General features: G+C 38.4%; 2 protein-coding genes across 2 annotated transcripts in view; one reads left to right on the top strand and one right to left on the bottom strand.

Annotated features, from left to right (window-relative positions):
• Positions 1-18,393, top strand: part of LOC122815439 (serine/threonine-protein kinase NLK2-like) — a 448,006-nt gene that overhangs the window by 67,764 nt on the left and 361,849 nt on the right. The gene's annotated exons all lie outside the window — the stretch shown is intronic.
• LOC122815440 (zymogen granule membrane protein 16-like) overlaps positions 1-18,393 on the bottom strand; it is a 438,821-nt gene that overhangs the window by 384,716 nt on the left and 35,712 nt on the right. The gene's annotated exons all lie outside the window — the stretch shown is intronic.

Below are 18,393 nucleotides of genomic sequence, written 5' to 3'. Positions count from 1 at the left end.
CCACTTGTGAACGGCTACTAAAAACAGCACCGCACAACCACACAGGGGATCCTACAGATGTTGAAAGGTATGCCATGTGTGTGGAGCTGAAGCACAGAGCTGCTGTTTCCAGGGATGCCCCTTATCTGCTCGTAGAGGACGCTTTAGCGTCCACATCAACAGATATAGTTCCCGACCTGCAGACGAGGCATGCTCTGCTGCAACAAGTGGGTTAGGTGCATCAGAAGGTGTCTACGGTCCCAAATGATCCTGCCATAACACTGAGGACACTTAATGTGCAGGATTGGGATTACCCCATCAAGACTAGTACGTTCCTGGAAAAGCGGATGACGGATGGTGGGGCGAGCATGTAGTGATAGTGTTCAGCACTGTCAACACTCTGTTTGATTTGAGCCATGCAACCATCTGGCTAATGGATGGCAAGTTTTTCTACAAAGGGGTGATCTGCAGGCAGCTGTACAGCATACATGGGCTGGTACATTATGGAGGGTACAGTAAATCAGTACCACTCGTGTATTGCTTGATGAGCAAAATGTCCCTGCCTGCTTACAACTACATGTGTGACTGTCTGTTTGCCCTGTTTGCCGAACAGGGATTTGAAACTGCTCTGCGGTACATGTTGTGCGATTTTGAAATCACTGCCATGAAGAGCATTCAGCGGAATATTAACTGTGTGAAGTCTTAAGGGGTGCTTATTCCACTTCGGAAGAAACGTATGGCGCAAGGTGCAACAGTTAGGGCTGGCAAATCTCTACAACACCAGCATGCCATTCCAGATTGCAGTCAAGTGTTTGACTACACTTGTGTTCATGCCAGAAGAAAATGTGTTACAGGCATTCCAGGAGCTGAAGGAGTGCTTTCCACCAGAGAGGAAGGAGCTTATAATGTATTTTGGGGACTGGTATGTGGTTGGGCGAAAGAGGATGTTCACTACACAGTCCACTGCTGTCTACAGATTCCCCCCTTTATTCCCCATTTCATTCTGGAATGTGCATGATCTCAACACTTTATTTCTGCCCCGTACGCAGAATGCAGTCAAGGCGTGGCATCACCGGCTGAAGTGTTTACTGGGGTCTAAGGCTACTAACCTATCGGTACTGATGCACACACTGGCGCGGGAGCAGGATAGGGTAGAGGAGTTGAGGAACCGTTTAGCAAGTGGTTGCCCACTGTCCCCTAAACGACGTTGCTTGGTGCAGAGGCATGCACAGTTTGAATCTGTGCTTGCACACAGGGATGCATACACTACGATGGAGTTCCTAAAGGCTGTGGCTAGGGTCCTGCAAATGTAAGTGTCGGTGCATGGTTTTACTGTATGTCTGGGGCTGTTCCTGCGTGGGAGGTGAAGTAGGCAGCACTACCTTATGCTTCACGTGGTGTAATGGTAATGTGTAGAACACATTGAAATGGATGGAATGCTTGTATATGGTTCTGTTGGTGTTGTAGGGTGCATACTTGTATTGTGAAAAGGGGTAGGGTGCATATCATTTACAAAAAAAAGCTGCATTCATTTTTTTCGATATTTCGAGTTTTGGACAACTCAGGCTCGGCTTCTTGAATGTTCGGACTTATGAGTTTTCGGTTTTGTGATCTCAGAATACTGAGATTCTTGATTTCAGTATTTCGAGATTGCAAAGTGGACCTATATATATATATATATATATATATATATATATATATATATATATATATGTAAATGCATTATTAAAACTAGAGTTAGATCTATCTCCCTGTAGGGTTGAAAAAGATATTGAAGATGGCATGTCAAGGACTGCCTAAAAGAGGTCCTGAAGTTGTATGCCTGTATCAGGGAAAAGTAGGAGATTCCAGGGGTCTATGTTATATGAACGAAAGTTCATGCAAGCGAACGCTGAATGAGTGAAAATCCCAGACATGGAAAACAATATTGTGGGGGGTGCCCCGATAAATATATATTCCAACTCCGAGATCGCACTACAGTGAGGAAAGGGCAAAAACTACAATCTTCACTGTACTGTAATCCTGCAACACCTACCTCGATGTATGGGATTTTCGCTCATTAGAGCGTTAACTTATATGAACTTTCATTCATATAATATAGACCCATTTCTAGAGCAATGGAGCTAAGTAGGTGGAAGAAAACTTTCCATGCAAATCTTTGGAACAGCTGTCGCCCCCTTTCCTGATAGCCTGAAGGACCCTGCTTGAAAGCTTTTTCAAATGTAAATTATTTTTAAACCATTTTATGAAGAAAGTCGTACTGTGCTTTTATCACTTTTTACGTATTTTTATTCATGTCTCTTGACTGGGTAGAGTGCACATTTTAGGCACAGTCTGGATTTACAGTAGATGAGCAGTATACACACCTTTCAGACGTCCAGATTTTTGCCTCATATTTTTGGTCTGTTGCTCATACAGTTGTGGTTTTCTGGCAAATCACTGGGAAATCTTTGAGTATTGACGTCCGAGTATAATGCCATACATTTGAGTATCAGACTTCATATCTTTCAGAAAATTCACGCTAATGCAAAACCTGTTATTCTATCAACTTTCTAAGTTTGTAAGGGCAATATTTAAAAAGTGTCCTTATTTTGGGGCCTTCGTTCCCCAGTTATTTATCGCTTTGTCTAAATCTCTTGCTGTAAGAGGTTGAGAGGTATGGCAGTACATATCTTGCAGATAATGACTAGGTCAAGTACCTCCAGTGATTTGCCTTTCCACCAAAGGATAAGTATTTACCGTGCCATTGAATATGCGATCATAACGAATAAAGCTGCACCACCTGTCCTGCAAACAGTTTAACTTCTGAATGTTGTATGATGTAATGTATCCATGTAGTGTGTTTCTATTCATAATTTATTTGTTTAACAATGTGTTTATATTCCAGAATATTTTAAGCTGTTCAGTGCTCTTCACATTTCTAATTGTAATCCTCTTTAATTTATTGCATCTCTTAAAGCTCAGCAGTTCAAATTATTGCATGCTTTGTTTTGTTCACTGAGCCCAGGTCGTGGCTAGAAAGGGTCATGCGACTGGCCTTTGTCACCAGTTATCAAATAATAAATTTGTATAAATCACATCATATGCAGACGCAGCTAATGGAAGAGGTTTGCGAGTTAAGTTTTCACTACATGAAACTAACCAGTTCTCAGTTTCACCCCATGAAAGTAGCTTTGTATTAGACCAGAATAAGAGGGATGTAAATATGGTGTAAAATATTCTTTATATCATCTAATGTGATCAATAGATTGGGAATTTATATTTTTGGTGTGATTATTATATTAATTGTCAACATACATTCCTTGCTTTTGTATTCTGTCCTGCATGATCTGTATTACTGAATAGCTGATTCTGTATAGTGGATGTCTACCTGGGTCTTTTTTGCAGTGATGTTTATAGTTTTTGTATTTCTTCTTCCCAGGTTTCCCTTTAAAATCATTGAGATTTTGCTGACAAGCAAGCCAGAAATAAATGATGAAATGTTCACTAAATAGCTTGGTCACCCTTTATGTGGCTGAAATGAACAGTAGGAATCCTTTAGTTCGATCAAACAATAGCCATTAAACATGAGCTCAGCAATGCCATCATCAGACACCGTGTTAGCTGGCAGGGAGTACTCTAAATGGGTGATTGTGTTGCTATTCCGTTATGGCAGTGATAGTGATGACCTCATAGTCAGAATAATTAAAACTAACTAAAGGATGGGGAAGCTTATTGAGGTATGTAGGACTTTGAAAACACAAATACATTTATGGGGGTTACAGTGACTGAAGAGTAAGTGAATATATCTTTAACTGTGCTTGGTTTTGGTGTCTCAGAGTTATAGAACAATAGTTCACATTGTTTTTTATTCATTTAAGTATTGTCACCATGTTACTTCATGTTGCAGTGCTGTGACACTGTTTCCTGTCAATGTGAATCGCTTTTGCTTCTGTTTGTTTTTAGCACCCAAGCCATGTCTCTATGTCTGAAATTGGTCTATGTTGAATCAATACATTACGTAGGTTAAAAGTTATAAATCAAAATAAAATATGCACAGTAACCATGAAATCAGCTTTTGGGATGGAATTGCAGAGTGACCCTTTAAAAGGTCATGACAGACCAGCCTTAAGACAAGTAATTTGAAGATTCGCTCCAAACTTCAATTTCCAAGTAACTTTTGCTGCCTTAGCTTGTGTATTGTGGTCATAAGAGGGCCATTTTGAATGTCTGGGGAAAAATAGTTTATAATTAACAAAGTTACAAGTCAACATTTTATCTTTTGAACAAGAACCTTGCAAGTTTGTAATTGCTTCTGTATATTGAAAATGTAGAAAGAAATTTTCCTTTTTTTAGATCAGAGACAAAAACAAAGAATTTTCCACAAAAGGAGATTGTGTTTACAAAACTACTTTCTGCTCCAAATATGAACACTTTTGTGTCTTTATTAATAGCATAGCTAAAATATTGAAAAAATGCAGTAGTATCACTCATAGATTAGTCTAACAAAAGCATCCGTGAAAACTTTCAGAAAGTATCAGTACATGGGCAGAGCAACATATGTATGTATATGTATATATATATATATTTTTTTTTTGCCATTTTTATTAAGCATTATAAGCAAAATTCTTGGAAACCTTTGGGCAAGCTCTAGAATTAAGTTATTGCACTAACTTGAAGATCACAGTTGTGAGTCGTTGGCAGTGTTCACTATTTTCACCTTAAAGTATTTTCCTAAACAGACTACCACTACTGTCAGTTGTCAGTCAATCAGTGCAAATTGTTTGGCAATGAGAAATGCTCGTTATCAAAATACTCTTCAGTATTTTTACATACATTATCTATATCGCACAAATGAAGGACAGCATTTGGAAATATAATTATGCATAAATGTGAGTGTGTTAAAAAAGCAGTGTTTGGTGGCACTGAAACAGTTTATGAAAAAGATAGAGGCTTACTGTGCCTGTGGCAAAGAAGGTTAAAGTCTTGACTATGAGACAGATAACTGGAGTTTAACGGCTTATTTGCTGTATGGCGCAAGCAAGGAGAATGGGTGGGTCTGTCCTGGAAGGGAGGGAGGGAGCATGTTGGGTGGAAATCTTGTTGAATCCTGGTGCAGGCAACTGCTCAGATGTAGGAGCTTGCAGAGCTGGGCATTTTGGAGAACTGAGGAAGGAGGAGGCTCATAAGAGCCTGAGGTGGGCAGTCATTCAGGCCACTCTTGATCACCTTCCAAGCCTAACAATTGATGTCACTATGGAGGGATGGGTACAGGGCAAGCTCACCACAAATGTAGAATATGATGGTTTCCAGCTGCCCTGTGACATTCAGCAGTGCCTGGTGGTGCGTCCCATGTAGCCTACAGTGGAGTACTTACATCCTCAAGCAGGTGCTCCCACTGACATGTTGCAGGGATCCTTGGGAAGCCTGAGTCAGGGACAGTGATGAGGAACCTAACTTTAGTTTCAATTTATTTTATGTATTTTTTAAAGAAATAAAAATTAAATTTACCTCTCAGGGGTAAGGGTCATTCTGAGGTTAAAAGAGTATAGGTAATTATCTTGTTATTGCTAATTATATGCAGCTGTTTTAGGTAGCATCACTTCTTCTTAATTCAGAGAAGACCCAAATGCAGTGGGCTTGTAAGACTGCTTTATTTACTTTGCTAGAAGGAAGGTGGAGTGCTCCCTATGGCATAAACCATATACAAGAAAGCATTGGTGTAAGTGGAACAATACAGTACAGTACACTACATAACATAGTATAGGCAGTTACACAATTATAAATGTAAACAAAACATTGCATGTCACAGGTTAGTGAAAACGTTAATAGCATCAGCAGATAAATAGAAAGTAACAAGCCAAAAAAAAAAAACACAGGTGAGCTGAAAGGAAAGTCAGCCTTTAATGATTATTTCCTTACATAATTTATGAGGAATACATAGTTAATGAGTTATATCTAGTTACGGTAAGTGTAAGCTGTGTAAAAGAGTAGAGGAGAGGGAACTATGTGCACTATATACAAACGTAAAAGTGCAGTCATGAAATATAACCAGAAAACAGCGTTTTATTCTCCAAAATCTCAAAAGCAGCTGCATTTGCCCAGAACTGAGAATGTAGATTAGTGTTGAATATTTTGGAGAGAGTTCCAGGTGACAGGTCTCACATTAAAGAAACCTGTACTCCCTGAAAATGTTTTAAGATGGTTTTATTTATTTATTTGGTAGGTGGAGTAGTCCCATGGATCCCTTTACATACATACAAGTATTTAAGGGACAGATAATACCCTTCTAGCCTCCAACTATACCAAAATGGCCATCCCCATAATAGGTATTCAAGTTGTTCTTATACATATCTATTTTAGTGCTTGCTTTAATATAATTTAGTAGTCTATTCCAGGTTCATAGGTGATTACTAGGCTAATGGCCACAAGGGCCTTTTTAAGCCTAGCCATGCATCCCAAATTTCTTACAAGTTCTGGTACCCTTGATAAGTGTAAGCATAGGTATGAGAGATGAAAAATTTTCAAGCAGGGGTGTGGGAGATGAACCCTTTAAAGGTTACCTGTGTCCATTAGAGACATAAGTGCCAAACCAGGGATGAATTTCCTGTTTCCCATCCAGTTGTCCAAGTTGTACATGAATTTGGTTAGGGAGGAACTCTGCTTCACATGGATGGGTAGCCTGTTCCAGAGATGGGATAGTCTCTGAGATTACATACCTGTTTCTCCAGCAGCTCCTATTTATATCACAGGCAAAGTTTAAGTCTTTAGAGTGGGTAATTCTTGTGTTATTTGTTTTGCAGAGATCCATCAGAGTTGGATCTGGCAATGTTCTTTGTTAGGCATAGATCTCCCCTCAACACCCTGTAGGAGACAGAATACAGGGAGAGGGCCTTGAAGTGGTCTGCAAAGGACATGTTACTTACTCCCTGTATTCTTTTAGAGAGGAACCTCAGTGGACGTTCCAGTTGTTGGATGTGCCTGGTTAGCTACCTACAAAAGGGGTCGTTGTACTCAGTGATAGGTCTGATGAATGCCGAATACAGTGGAACAATGACTTCCTTGGACATAGATGACATACCTTTGCTTATAAGTCGCACAACATGGAATGATTTCCTCACTACTGTAGATACAGTGGATATAAAAAGTTTACACACGCCTGTTAAAATGCCTGGTTTTTGTGATATAAAAAAATGAGACCACAATAAGTAATTTCAAAACATTTTCCATCATTAATGTGACCTATAACCTGTACAATTCAATTGACAAACAAATTTGTTAGGGAAAAAAATATAAAAAATAAAAAACGTACAATACGCTGGTTGCATAAGTGTGTACACCCTTAAACTAATACTTTGTTGAAGCACCTTTTGATTTAATTACAGCATTTAGTCTCCTTGGGTAGTAGTCTATCAGCAGGGCACATCTTGACCTGGCAATATTTTCCCACTCTTTCTTGCAAAAGCGCTCCATATCTGTCAGAGTGCGAGGGCATCTCTTGTGCACAGCCCTCTTCAGGTCACTCCTCAGATTTTCTATAGGATTAAGGTCTGGGCTCTGACTGGACCATTCCAAAACTTTAATTTTCTTCTGGTGAAGCCATTCTTTTGTTGATTTGGAGATATACTTGGGGTCATTGTCATGTTTTGTGAAATTCCTCTTCATCTTCACCTTTCTAGCAGACACCTGAAGGTTTTGGGCCAAAAGTGACTGGTATTTGGAACTGTTCATAATGACCTACACCTTGACTAAAGCCCCAGTTCCAGCTGAAGAAAAGCAACCACAAAGCATGATACTGCCACCCCCATGTTTCACTGTGGGGATGGTGTTCTTTTGGTTATGCGAAGTGTTCCTTTTGTGCCAAATGTACCTTTTAGAATTGATGCCAAAAAGTTCACCTTGGTCTCATCAGACCATAGCACATTTTCTCACATGCTTTTGGATGACGTGATGTATTGTTTTGCAAATTTTAGCTGGACCTGGATGTTTTTCTGTGTGAGAAAAGGCTTCCATCTTGCAACCCTACCCCATAGTCCAGACATATGGAGAATACAGGAGATTGTTGTCACATGTAGTACAGAAGCAGTACTTGCCAGAAATTCCTGCAGCTCCTTCACTGTTGCTGACTTGCTGTAGGTCTCTTGGCAGCCTCCCTGACCAGTTTTCATCTTGTCTTTTCATCAGTTTTGGAGGGATGTCCAGTTCTTTGCAACATCACTGTTGTCCCATATTTTCTTCACTTTTTGGTGACTGTCTTCACTGTGTTCCTTGGTATATCCAATGCTGTAGAAATTGTTTTGTACCCTTCTCCTGACTGATACCTTTCAACAATGAGATCCCTTTTGATGCTTTGTAAGATCTCTGTGAACCATGGTTTTGCTGTAGCAGGCAACAAAGTAAATATCAGAAAAATCCTACTAGGACAGACTAACTTTATTTGTGGTTAATCAGAGTCCCTTCAATTGATGGCAAGTGTGTACCCAAGAAGACTGAATGCTGTAATTAAATCAAAAGGTGCTTCGACAAAGTATTAGTTTAAGGATGGCCACACACAACAAAGTACTATTTTAAGGGTGTGCACACTTATGCAACCAGTACCAGTGTATTGTACATTTTTTATTTTTTATATTTTTTCCCCTAACAGATTTGTTTGTTTTTCAATTGAATTGTACAGGTTATAGGTCACATTAAAGGTGGGAAAAGTTTTGAAATGATTTATTGTGGTCTCATTTTTTTATATCACAAAAACTTGTCATTTTAGCAGGGGTGTGTAAACTTTTTATATCAACTATATGTGATAGTCAAAGGCTAGATTACTGTCTATGTGTGTCCCTAAGTCCCTGACTACTGGGTTGACTTTAAGGGTGTGTTGTCAATATGATAGTTACAAGGTGTGGATGACTTCCCAAAGGATGCTGTTATGCATGTCTTCGAATTTAGTTTTAATCTGTCATCTGTGGCTCTGACACCAGCTGTTTGCTGTGTCAGCCCATCCTGCAGAACATTTCAGAAGATATTTTCATATGTTCAGAACACATTCCCATTATATGTTTGTTTAAATGTGTACTTCATTAAAACAAATTTAATTTTGTATTCAGAGCTTTTCTCCTCCGGTTTCTGCTGAAAAAGGGCATCTGCCCAGCCAGACTAACCCGGTTAACAAACGGCAAATAAATACATAAATTTGTGGCATTGGGGGATTCAATGACAGCTCCTAATTTGCATTCATCTGCAAATTTAGTAAACCAGCGGCCATTGACTTTGGCATTGCCTTTAGAGAAGTAAATGCCAAAAAAGAGTGGTCCCAGGACTGATCCATGAGAGACTGCACTTGTGACTGGCCTTTTTGTAGAGGTGGACTCCCCAATTCTAACTTCCTGGGTTCTGTCTGTGATCCAGTTGGCAATCCACTGGGTGGCATAAGGGTTTGTACCTAACCTGTTGAGTTTGTCAACAATGCCTTGGCCAGGTCATAGTAGCAATTTGAACCATTTTGCCCTTATCCATTGCTCTGGTGACCTTCTCAAAGAAATCCACCAGGTTGAGTAGGCATGACCTGCCATTAATGAAATCAGATTGGGTTGGGTCCAGTGTCCGGAGGTTTACTATATCACTGTTGATCATTTCCATGATAATTATTTCCATGGCTTTGAATAAGAGACTAGTGAGACTTGTGGGTCTGTAGTTTCCAGGGTCTCTAGATGGTCCACCTTTGTGCAGAGGGATGACTGTTGCTGTTCTCCATTCATGAGGCATGAAGCCTGTTTGGAGGCTACAGTTAAATAGCAATTCCAGAGGGCCTGATAGGTAATATTTCATGCTATTTAGAAGGCATCCTGGTATATTGTCTGTGCCTACTAATGTAGTGTTCTTGGCCTTAGAGAGAGCATTAATGACCTGTTCCCTGGTGATAGCTGGGGGAGTTATATTTGATGGTATTTCCTGAGGGAAGGTTGAGGGAGTGAGAGGGGTAAAGTTGGAGCTGAATCCATCAAGCCAGTAGGTATGCTTTATCTTCTGGCTCAGTATAGGTGGCTCCATTTACTATGAGCTCGGTATACAATTGTGTATTGCATTTCAGATTGTGGACATAGCTAAAGAATGCCTTGTGGGTTGTTGGCATGGGAGGCCAAATTTGTATCAGGTTTGGCTTTGGTAGACTTTATTTGTCCTCTGAGTTGTTTGTTTAGTTTGATGTGTTTTTATCCTGTCGGGTGCTGCATCTCCTAATTTTTGCATGATTTATTTCCTTCTGTTGTATAGCCTTTTCATTTTGTGATTCCACCAGGGTGGCTTGTTTTTTGAGTTAGTTCTGTACTTCTTCCTGGTAGGTAGAGCTGCCTCTGTGCAGCTATTAACATGCTTGCATGGGGTTTCTGAGAACATTTCTGCACAGGCAGCAGTGTTGTCAGGGTTTCTGTGAACATTTATGCATAGGCAGCAATGTTCTTAGGCTTTTTGGGGGCTTGAAATTTTGCCAGGTTATCACTTAATAACAGAAAGTTAGCCTTAGAGTAGTTCCTGAATATTCCAGGGTTAGCTGGAGTTCCAAGTTTTATTTTTACTTCAGCGGAGACCATGTTGTGGTCTGACCTTACCAGACAAGACATTATACTAAGGTCTCTGCAGCAATCTCCCATGTTAGTGAGGATCAGATCCAGTGTGGTGCACGCACCCCTGGTTGGTGTATTGACAATGTGGTCCAGGGAGTTTGTTTACACAAAATGCAGGAATCCTTGGGCCTGTACATTTGGTTTTGTATAGGACTCCCAGTTAATAATGGGGTAATTAAAGCTGCCCATGAATATGGTTTTGAGTTAGATGGTGAGTGTTTCCAGTAAGTTTAAATGCATCATTGAAGTATAAGAAAAGGTGTCAGCTATCCTCTCAGAGAAACAATTGTTGCATCTGTCATTCCTATGTTGTCTCCTGCATGGGCTGTCCAGGACTTCTCTAGTACTTTTTGATAACCCCAGAAGTAGTAGTCTCTAAATGCCTTATACCTGAATAAGATTCTTCTCTTAAATATATATGAGACATAGTACAAGTTTGGATATTTTAATTTTTTATAGTAACTTAAACCATCAGTCACGGATACCCCTGGTATATTTCCTGTGTACTCTTTCTAATATGCTCATTCCATTTTTCTTATGCTTCAACCACAGCCCAACAGAAGGTTATTTACTTCTGTTTATTCATTAATTATCTAATTGTTTGTGTCTTTCAGCTTTTCCTGGTTAGGGGTCACCACAGCGGAACTCCGGTCCGCTAATGATTGGCAGTAGAGTTTTACGTGATGGCTTGCCGGGCCTAACACACAACCTTCAATGAAGGAATGCCCATTCACGCAAGTCGCCGCACAGAAGACGCTCTAACTGAGAATCGAATGGGCAACATCTAACTGTGAGGCGACAACGCTACCGCAGCACCACCACCGCAGTTCATTAATTATCTAATAACTCACTAAATCCAATTTATGGTCTAAATCCTACTAGCCTCTTGGATGCTAAAAGGAGACTCAGAGTGAAAACAATACAACCAGTCAGCATCAGAACAACCCCCTGGGAAATGGCAGGAAGATATAACTATAAGCAATCTCTCTTGTAATGCAGAACAGAGTCAAATATCAGTATGTCTTTCAACTTTAACTAATTCCTGTTGCAATATAGTATATGAAGTACATAAAGAATCATTTCCTTTTTCACTGAAACAAAATAAGCCATTTACTATGCTGGGCTACCTGATGCTTGACCTGACTCTGTGGTACTGAGGAACAGTGTCCTGACTGTGACCCAGACAGCCCAAGTTCAAATACTAGCTTGGGTGCTGGACGAGCTAGATGGGGGAATATAGGAGTAAGCAACCAAATGGATGGTGATTTTGCTTAGCAAATCACCATCAAGTAAGTGAGACGTGCTAGGCACTGAAATGGCCATGATCTGAGCTTTGTACTTCCAAGACTGTAGCCATCTTTATGTGTGGATAGTAGCATGTACATGCATGGAAAGAGCATAGAAGGCACCTGCAGTGATAGTACTGCTTAGAACCCCCCCCCCCCGGGAGTTGAATTAGGGTCTAAATTAGAAAAGCTCTCATTGCTGGAATGGTGTTAATTGCAGTAACAATCCCCATGGCTGCCTGGATGGCACACCCCTCTTGCTGGCTCTTGCCCTCTTGCTAGGGACTAAACTATGGCAGGAAAGAATGTAAAGGCAGAAGAACCCTGGGAGAGGCTTGGTGGGCTTATATAGAAGGTTTCTGCTGATGTTTCTAACTAGGAGAGCTAGTCACCCTTCACAATAGTGAGTTCCCAAATCAGGTAGGTGATTGATTAGCAAGGACAGCTTTGTAGTTTTGGGGACTCATGGGAGAATTAAAAGAGCTGTGGAGGCAAGACAGCATTAGCATAGTCAGACATCCTTCAGTCAGTTTATTTGTTTGTTTATTTATTCAGTTATGTTAACTAAGAGTAATCGACTGATCCATGAGGCCCCATTTTACCAAGGAATTGAGGGAACTTCACCAAGATTAGTCACACAGGAGAGTTTAGAAAGATTACTAACAGTGTTGTATTCAAGGATTTCTTTTACAATAATGTGTTTTCTAACCTGTTGTTTTGTTTTGTATTCAAAACAAAATGCTCATTTTTCATGCTCTGCCTTTCAAACTGATGTTATGATTTGCTTTCATAACTGACCACCCAACTATTTCACACTGCACTTTCATTTGCCAAATCAGTTGTAAGCTTATGATAAGTTTTTCTTAACCTGTCACAGTGTTTAATATTCCTTGCCAAATCTCAATTTCACAGTGGGTCTCTCATTTTCATTTGCATGTATCTTTTATTCTCTTGTATTTTAATGATATTATATGTATTAACATTTGTCTACTAGTAAAGTCCAACTGAGCAGTGTTAACCATTTTCAGCGGAGGTGCAGGGAGAAAGAGGCCCATGCAGAATTAGCCGGGTGTGTAGCAGGACTGAAGAACTGAATCCAGGAGCTCTGAACAAGATGGAAGCATGTTGATTCTCTAGAAATGTGTGATAATCAAATCACAATTTGTTAATGGCACTAAAACCAAGTAAAGCTGTTAAGCATGAAGTGTACTGGCTTGGCATTCATTGTGTGTGTTCATGTTTGGTAAAGCTCTGTTTGGAGGTATGGGAGTGAAGGACGAGGGAGTCCTATGTTCTGATATCGCTTTTAAAGTGTGGGTACTGTAGTTTGTACGGAAGAATCCTTCTTATGCACAGCAGGAATAGTTCTGAAGATTACATGCGTCTGTGACTTCCTAATGACTCTGCAACCTTGGAGGTACTATTTAATTAAGGGAGCTAAAGAGGTGCAGGGATTTAACACCCTGCAAAAAAATGCTTTCTCCCATATGTGCTAAGTTATTCGTTGGAACTGGACTTTTGCTTGTATTCCATTCCTATGATGTCTTTATCTCCTTATTAGTTTTAGTTGTATTCAGTTTCCGCTGTTCTGTTGCTCATTTCTTTAATGTTGAATTTAATGTTTTTGGTTTTAACTTCCCATTTTACGTCCAGCAAGATATGTAGAATCAGGGAATTTCAGCAGTATTGGATCACGGAACTCGAAGTAATGACAACAAAGAAGTCAGAAGACCCTTGTAGGATTAGCAAGGTCAGGAGCTGTTAAGAATATAATTGGAATTCCTTGGCAGGATTAGCAGAGTCAAGGGGTGTGCAGTTCTAGGAATTCACAATAGCATTAATGGAATAAAGATCATCCCTGTCACAATTAAGACATTCAGATGTTCACATCTGTTTTATTTCAGAGAGCATTTATCCTAGCAGAGTTAGAAGTCTCATCTGGATTAGAAGATTATGAAACTCAGTGTGTTTACAGAAACCATAGAGCCTGTAAATTGTCTAAAGTTAGGAACAAGTTTGACATCCAGTGCTACAACCTCATAAATTAATGTCCTACCAAACCAAAGTTTAAAAAGCCCTGTCACTACAGAATAAATGATTACAGAAAATGTGTCTAAAGCTATGATATCTGGAACCCTCCAAGAGTTGTTATAAGTACTCCTTGATTGACATAAATCACAAACCACTAAATACTACAAGTGACTTCCAGTATCTAGGTGTATGGCAGACCATCATTTAGATTTTCAACATCATATTAATTTAATGAGGACCAAAATTAACCAATTACTATGCTGGCAAATAACAATTTTCTACTGTCTGCTACTGGAAAGCAGATGCACAATTGGTAAGTGTATCTTTTATTCACAAATAAAATACTCCTTCCTATCATTGCTGTTGCATCAAAGAATGGTTAACCCTTCAAGCAATTAACAAACATATCTTTAGGTTTATTGTCTTAACCCCAACAGGAGAACACCACATCCTTACCCTAGCCAAAGCAAAATGGTTATTATAAAAAAGTGACCTCTAATTCAAACTAGGATTCAAAGTTTTCAAACTGTTAATTCTGCTGTCTCTCCTTCCTTGGCAATCACTTACCACCCAGATCCTCAACTGATAAATTTCTCTACTTACCCCCCTCCCCCTGAACCTGCATTTCAAGCACAGCAGGCAAATCTTGTGTACTGCAGACCATGTCTTCACTTTCGTTGCCACAGAACTTTGTAATTCTCTTCCATCTGTACTAAAAAGAACTCAACGTTACATTGAATTCAGACTAAAATTTAGAAAAAATTACTATTTAAGCAAACAGACGCATACCTTTTCTCTACCCCAAATATTACATGACCATTGCTTGACTAAAACCATACCACAGGCTATTACTTCTTTAAAGTACACCAACCTATCTTACAGTAGAGCTGTAGTATTCACTCCCACAAATCCATCCTCTCATCATTCCAAACTCCTCTTTTTTCCTTCCAAATTGGTCTTATTGTAAATACTTTTTTTTTTTGGCTAAAGTAGTGTTTTTAACCTCCCCAATATATTACACAGGTCTGTTTTATTCACAATTTGCATATGCAGACAGACACACACACACATTCTGTCCAGTGTTTTATTTTTAAGTATATATACTTCATCACAAAATTTACTAAAATATCCTGTAGGGTAACACGTTTGTTGTTTTCCTCAAAAAGACTTCATCAGACAAGCTTCAGATGTTACACAACAAATTTTAAATTGCATAAAATCACATGATCACATGCTTTAATTAACAATTTATTGCTCTTCATTTTATCTTAAGGTGGATTAAAACTAGCCTACCTTCATGTGTGTTTTTAATCTTTAGTAGGGGTTTCAAAGAAGACTGAGCCCTTGGCTGTGGTAGTTGAGAAAAAGTTGCATCCACTTCTAATCAGGATACCATCTTTTATTAAGGGTTCAGCAGATTTATTTATTCTGTTAACTAATGTTTATTGTGGTAAAGATTATTTGGTTTCCTGTGGTATTGGATCCCCTTCAGATGATCTAAGTTTCAAAATCGAACATCATATATCCAAGGACCAGATGATCGAAATTTTGAAACTTTGGACGTTTTGAATGGAGATCACTGTACAGCGGGAACTGGAAATTTGCCATTTTCCTCACTGTACTGCAATCTCAGAGTTGGTATATTTAATTAGCATGGGGTGTGGGGGGGTAACATAAAAGAATTTTTTTTTTGTTTTTATTTATTTTTTTTTTATTTGATCAAAGTTTCCAAACTTCAATCATCTGGTCCTCGGTCATATGATGATCAAAGTTTTGAAACTTCGATCATCTGAAGTAGACCTACGGTATTACACTTTAATGTACTGTAATGCACCAGAAATATTTATTGTGCATGCTGAATGATTGTTAGTGGTGGTAGCAAATATTATTTTAATTGCATGCTTTTTTTGATTTTTGGAAAATATTATTTTTATTTCAGAAAAAAAAAAATAAACATGTGGCAGTGCCATCTGTGGGGACGGTGATAGTCCCAACCTTTATCATTTTTTTTTTTAGCAGACTGGACATTAGGCATGTTCAGCAGTTGAGGTATAGTCAGTATATAGTTGTATATTTGTGCATTGTAGATGATGTATTTATGTTGTAAAATGGAGATGCACAATTTTTGAATGAACATACAGACTGTATTAACAACAGAGCTACCTATTTGAGAATTAAGGTGAGTGCATCTAATATTGTGATGCAATTCTTGGATGTAGAGATTTACAAGAACTTTGGAGTAATTTTGTGTTCTAGGATTCCATAGAAAGAATTGCTACATTAATACTTTGTTACACTGGCAGAGAAGACCACCAATTAAGTATGAAAATTAAAATTGTTAAAAAGTCGGATCATTAGAGTAAATAAACTACAGAAATGGTGGAATTTAATATTAAGTTAAAGGAATTGTGGTGAATGTTTGTACAGATGGAGTATCCTGTGAAAACAGTAGACGCCATGTTGGAGGAAGTGAAAAAACAAAGGAAGTGTAAACTTAAACCCAATAGTGGGTGATAAGAGTGATGAGAAGAGGGTTCCAAGGATGGGAGTTGATTTTAGTTTGGATATGGGGGGAATTAGAAAAGGATTATAACCTCCAATTGGAATACATTGAAAGGAAGTAAGATTGTTTCTATACATATTACTGAGGTACCTTAGTTTTAATCAGTAAATGATACTAAACAAAATGTTAGAGAAGGGTAGAGAGTTTACAGAGTTGAAATCAGGAATGTAACACCGACAAGGCTAAGGGAACTTGTTCTGAAACTTACAAGTATTGCTGTTATATGGCTAATAGTACCTAATTTATATAGACCATTATATAGGGTTAATATATGGAACTGAAGGAAGATGTACTCATCTGAAAGTTTTATGTGGCAAAACGTGATGCCTGAGATGCATTTTATGTGAGAAAGAAAGGCAAAAGATTATTTGTAATCATTCAAGATAACTGTTATTCTGTGCCTAAGAGATTATAATATCCTATATCGACATTCTGCAAAATGTAGTACTCATAAGTTTTTTGTTTTTATTCTCACAAAAACTGATGTAAGAAGTCACGGGGGAGGGGATGTATAAATCGAACAAGATTTGTAAACCATATTCTGGTGAGAGTCAAATGAGCAGCTCACTTTCAGCCTATGGTTAAATTAGGTCAATTCTTTGAAACCTGTGTTTAAAGAATAGATCTGTTAAGGTGGGTCAATTTCAGTCCACTTTAAAATAAAATCCAACAGTTGTAAATTATTAACTGATATGACTGATAATATGATTTTATGCTGTCTAAAATTTCATGTGTTTGTATGCTATTTAAAAGTTTATGCATGATGTAAAAGTTTGCCTGATAAAGGTCTTTTGAAAAGGATGAAACTGTAACTTGCAAGTTAAAAGTCTGCTATGACGTGTACTTTTTGGCACTTTGAGGTCTATTTATTTTATTTGAATGCTTTAACATGTGATTTTATATTTTTACTACGTATATGTGCCCATACTGTGGAGATACTGCTAAGGCTGATTCTTCTGTTCTGATATTTTACTAATTTGTGAAGGTTATTGAAATTGTTTTTAACTCATCTTTTTGCATGAATTGTACAACCTTTCTTGTCCAAAGTTCAAATGTTGAGTAATTTTTCTTTTTCAGTCATATACATTGTGTTACCTTTGTGGCAGACATTTTAAATGTCTTTTTCTTTTTTTTTATGTAAACACACCCCATAAGCAAAATTGTATAGTTGGGTCAGCTCTTTACTACAGAAAACAAATACCTGCATTGAAAAGATCAATTGGTCAATTTTATTTATTTATATATATATATATATATTTTTTTTTTTTTTTTTTTTTTTACTAGGGTAGTTTGCTGATCAGTATTGACCAAGTTCAGGCTTAGCCTGAGTGAAATACAAAACATTTCACAAAAAATACAGAAATGTAAGCTATAACAGAATAGTTCAGAGTAATTATATAGAGAAAACTGTTTATATACATTCTAGTGAGCAAGCAGACTGCAGTGTAGAATCAAGCAGAGTGTAATGTACAATATATAATTAGTTTCTATCAGTGAGTCTTGAGAAAGGAGATAAGTGAGGTGACGTGTTATGTTGAAGCAGGAGTGTTTAGCTTGGATAAAGAAGTGTTTTTTCTGTTGCACTAAAAAATAAAAAAAAATAAAAAAAAAACGCAAAAAGCAAAAAACTCCAACTGCAGAAGCATGTTGCTGTGTCTTTCGGCTTTTCCTGGTTAGGGGTCACCACAGCGGAACTCCGGTCCGCTAATGATTGGCAGTAGATTTTTATGTGCCGAGTTGCCAGCCCTGATGCACAACCTTCAACAAAGGTATGCCCATTCACGCATGTCTCCACACACAAGACGCTCTAGCTGAGAATCGAACAGGACAACGTCTTTCTGTGAGGCGACAACGCTACTGCAGCACCACCACCGCAGTTTTCAACTGCAGAAGCATAAAATCCAAAAATATACTTTCTGTTGCATTCTGATTTTGGAATAAG

This window comes from Protopterus annectens, chromosome 11.part0, assembly GCF_019279795.1.
Source record: "Protopterus annectens isolate FY-2018-M chromosome 11.part0, PAN1.0, whole genome shotgun sequence".
Classification (NCBI taxonomy): Eukaryota; Metazoa; Chordata; order Ceratodontiformes; family Protopteridae; genus Protopterus; species Protopterus annectens.
Note: the sequence above shows the minus strand (reverse complement) of the source record. Positions and strands in the feature narration are given on the sequence as shown.